This window comes from Capsicum annuum, unplaced genomic scaffold (genome assembly GCF_002878395.1).
Source record: "Capsicum annuum cultivar UCD-10X-F1 unplaced genomic scaffold, UCD10Xv1.1 ctg77418, whole genome shotgun sequence".
NCBI lineage: Eukaryota > Viridiplantae > Streptophyta > Magnoliopsida > Solanales > Solanaceae > Capsicum > Capsicum annuum.
The window spans coordinates 6,375-11,297 of NW_025887812.1; the positions used below are offsets into that span (position 1 = coordinate 6,375).

At 32.0% G+C, this 4,923-nt stretch overlaps 1 non-coding gene across 1 annotated transcript; it reads right to left on the bottom strand.

Moving 5' to 3' along the window:
- Positions 1–4,042: 4,042 nt before the first annotated feature.
- Positions 4,043–4,173, bottom strand: LOC124894782. Its single transcript, XR_007051352.1, has one exon. It is a non-coding gene; the product is annotated as a U6atac minor spliceosomal RNA (small nuclear RNA).
- Positions 4,174–4,923: the final 750 nt, after the last annotated feature.

Sequence of the window (4,923 nt, forward strand, 5' to 3'; positions counted from 1 at the left end):
ATTTCTTATCCGCTACACAGGAAAGATGTAATTCTCTGCATCCCGCACCACTTCTGCTAGCAGAACTCTATTATACCTGCTTCTCAAGAAGGTACCATCGATGGCTATGCCTTTTCTCAAATGTCGAAAACCTTGAATCCAAGCATCATAGGATATAAAAAAGTACTTGAACTTTTCGTTTTCATCCAGATATAATGCCATCTTACTTTCGGGATTTATGGACTTAATCATGTAACGCTAAGTATCCAGGACTGCATACCCATGTTCGAGTTTCCCCCTAACCAGGTCCTTGGCAATCCTCATGGCCGTATATACCTTTCAATATCTGACCAGGACACCCAAATCTGTAAGGATTTAATTGGCCATAACCTTTATTGAAGGGCCTTTGCCATGGGGAAACTACTCCTGAAATATTTACTGAGGACCTTTGCCGTGGCGTGAGGATTTTAGCCCGAGATGTGCTCCGAACCACATGTGTGATGCTTTTCATTTTTATGAATAACGAATCTGACAGAACTTGCGTACTTCACCGCTCTCAACCACCACTTCTAGTTCGAATTAGCACATTTGAAGCAAAAGACACTGCTCGAATTAATCACCTTCTTTATTCTGAAATCATTTTTCAAGCAAGAAATTAACAAAGTGTTAGATAGTTTATTCTTTTCCTTGAATGACATTTCAATAAAAAAAAGTCGGTCCCGTCGTCTTGAAGATTTTCAGACTGTGTCGATTGAGAAGAACTGCACATTGTATTGGTCGCATAAACGGGTATAGGTGTTTGATCATCATCTGGAATATTCATGTCTAGATCATCCAACCCATCATCAAAGAGGTCTTCTTGTTCTTCTTTTTCTACGTTTTATTTCTCATTCTCTCTCATTTTTTCAACCATGTACACCCTTAACACCCGCCTTGTTGAATCACTTAGATAAGCACGCAACCGAACTTGATTGGTTATCTTGAAAGACAGTACCCTCTGAGCTGTGCATGTAGTTGATAGTGAGTTCTTCCGGTTGACAATTCAGTCCACGAACGTTGATGATTAATTTCACAAAATCATCATATGAAATATCACTTTGGACTGTCATAGCTATTGTCTCTAGCATTTCATCCTCCTTCCAATGCCATACATATCGATTGCTCTTCTCGATCCATTGACCATGACAATCCACCTCTATTGTTATTGATCCCTCCATTAGTGGTACATAAATAAAGTCATTTGGTAAAAAAGGTTGATAGTGATTTCATAGTGCCGTGAATGAATCCCAACAGATGTGTAATCTGTTGCAACAGATGACCCATCTGTTTAAACATGAATCCAACATATCAATCATCCGTTGAAACAGATGTCTCATCTATCACAATAGATGATTTATCTGTTTAAACATATGGATCTTATGTTGGATTCATGATCGGGTTCTATCCATTGTTGAAAAAACGACAGCACAATAGCAATTACTCAAATGACAAATTCAACTAAAAAACATAATTTGACGTACCAAGGTCTCTTATAAAGTAATGCCAAAGTGGAAAGTGATGTTCGAAATAAAATTTGACCTAAGAAATTGGTCAAATAGAAACAGTAGCGGTAACAATAACAACAACAACAACAACAACAACAAATGATCAAGAAGAAGAAGATGAAGATGATGATAATGAAACAGAAGATGATGAATAAAGCAGCAGCAACAATGAACAACAAAAATCGCTAAGAGAGAGAAAAAAATAATGGATGAGAAGAGAGAGAAAGACGTTTTTTCCCTCCGTTTTTCGTTATATAGGTAAACATTTGGATCAAAGTGTAAATTTAAAAACTTGTGAGCTATTTTCAAACTTTTTCAACTTTCTTAATCCATAATAAAGTAATTGTCACTTCCACTCAATAATTAAGACTTGTGTCACTTACACTTCATTTTAAAACTCTTTTGTCACCTATAGTCTAAAGCCCTCAGAAACCATGTGATTTCTGGAAAATTTTAATATGGGCCTCATGCACGACATCATATTTACGTGAGGCCCCTATTATTTTGACACATAAATTTTATGGACTCATCTATCAAAACAATTCTTTCTTTCTCTTTCCATATTCCTTTACCTTTTTTTTTTTTTTAAACAACTATCTTTACGCTCTTTGTCTTAAAGTATAATTTTTATTTTTATATTCTTTTATTTTCTAGGTTATTTTTTTTTTAATTTTTTGGACAAATCACTTTCTCCTTTTATGGGGTTAACTTTTATTTACTATTTTTTTTTTATTTTTCTTTCTTTGTCTTTTTCTTCAAATTGTTTTTTTCTCATGTTACTGTACTAAATGAATTAAAGTTTTTATTATTTTTGTTTGTTTTTATTTCCTCCTACTTTTTAATTTTTGGTATTTATAAACAAATTATCTTTTTTGGCTCAATCATGGTGGTAATTTATATTTTTTAATTATATTCTCTTAATTTTTTTGTTAGTATAAAAAGTTTTGGATATTGAAAATTTGAAATTAAATTTCATAAGTATTAAATTTATCTTTTGTAAGTCTATATGATATTATTTATTATGATTTAATATTATTCAAGTCATATCTAGTATTTAGAAATTAAAGAATCATCACATATTTTTAATTGTTAAGGGGGAAAATTTTAATATTGGCCTCACGCACCACATCATATTTGCATGAGGCCCCTATTATTTTGACACATCAGCTCTGTGGTCCCATCTATCAAAACAATTATCTCTTCCTCTTTCCATATTTCTTTACCCTCTCGTTTCTTTTTTAGTCAACTCATCTTTTTGTGTTTCTTTATTTTTGCTTTTTAATTTTTTTCGTGCTCATAAAACTTATAAAATTAATGATCTTTTTATCTTCCTAATTCTTATTGGTAGATATTTGCAATCAAATTAAATTTATATAGTATTTTTTTGTTTTAATTTATTTATGTCACTTTTCTATAAGTTCATTTCAAAAAGAATGTCTTTTCTAATTTTTTTTTTAATTTTAACTGTTTACATGACATGTTTAAATCACAAAAGTTAAAGAATACTTTAATATATTTTCTATATTTTAAATTTAAGATCAATTACGAGCTCGTTTATATAGAATTAAAAAGTAACTTCTTAATTTATGTGTTTAAAAGCTGAAAATAAGTGTTTAGAAATTAAGCAGATAAATATTTGGATAGAAGTGTTGAAACTGAAAAGAAGGTGTGAATGTGCTTGATAAACAAGGGTTGTTAAATATTTTTTTATTATCAAAATGACTTAAATATTTTTAAAGTTGCTAATACCGTAAGTAAGTTAAATCATATATAATTTTTAAGTCTAATAATTCAAAAACAAAGAAAAAAGATGAAGAGAAAACTAGAGGAAAGAGATGGAGAAAAGAAGCAAGATGGAGAAAGAGGCAAAGAGAAAAATAATATATTTAAGGGCTGCAAATTTAGGATATTGTTGAAATTGGAGAAAAATATAAGGAATCAGAACGTAAATGTATTAGTCAAACTAAAGAAAATTTTAATCTAAAAAGTAAAAAGTTGGGGGTACTCAGCATCTCACTTTTTGCTTTTTTTAATTCAAATTTTAATTTTTTAAGTACTTTTTAATTTTACCACGCATCTAAAAAAAACTAAAAAAAGATTAAAAGTTGATTTGATCAAATTCTAATCCTATTCAAACGAACTCTAAAAGATATTTTAATTTAATTTTTTATGTCTATTTAATGATGGGGCAACTCTAAAATTTTAGGAAAAGAATATTAAGTAAATTAAATCAATATTTAGATTTAAATAGGACCCACCTCATTTTTTGATCCTATCGACTTTAAATTTAACTATACAAGAGATGCTCTTAACAAGGAAAATTTTAATATGGGCCTCATGCACCACATCATATTTGCATGAGGCCCTATTATTTTTACACATGTGAGTTCTCATGGTGATTTGAACTTTGCGTTTTTTCTTTTCGCTTTGATCATCCAACAACAACATAGTGAAATCTCATGCAAGTGGGATCTGGAAAGGGTAGAGCGTATGTAGACCTTACTGCTACCTCGTGGAGTACATTGGGTTCGTAAGACCCATCGAAGTGGTGGGTAGCCTTAACCGGATGTGTATGTCAACAAGTAAAACCCGGTTTGAATCTCCATCCCTGTCGAGGGAGACGCCAACCATCTCTCCATTTTACGAACGACATCAAGTGATCATACTAGTTGAGAAATTTGCACTTCTACAAGAAGGTAAATCTCATTCGACAAGACACAACAGAATTACATAAAAAAAGTTAGTACTTGCGTTAACGCAAGTGTTTCCTTCCAAATATATGATTACAAAACCAAATCTAATAGTGAAAAAGGACATTATCTTTTTCAGGCTTATGGTACAAGGAAGGCCAATGCAGTGAATGAAAACACAATTAATCCCATATCGCTTTATGGTGAGTAGATGAACTTTATTGAGATTCTAACTGTCAAAATCAGCTGGACATAGCTGAGGAAGAAGGTTCAGCATGAAGCTTAATCCATAGAAGCATAAATGTGAGATGGGACGAACAAAGAGAAACGGAATAACTGCTTTCATTGATTATCAATGTGCCTATACAAAGATATTTATAGAGAAGGAAAAGTAGCTAATGTTGTAACTAACTCCATCTGTCAATGAGCTGTCCTCTAGCTAACACAACAAGTAACTAACTAACTCATACTAGCTAATACTAACTGTGCAATTAAGTAACTAACTCATACTAGCTATTACTAACTGTGCAATTAAGTAACTAGAAATAATTAATCTTAACACCCCCCGTCAAGTTGGAGGTGTGGAGAACACAGACAACTTGTGTAGAGCAGCAGAGTGTTTGATTCCAGTGAGTGCTTTGGTCAGAACATCTGCTAGTTGAGAATCCGAGGAGATGTGATGGAGAGAAATAAGTCCTGACTGCTGTAGA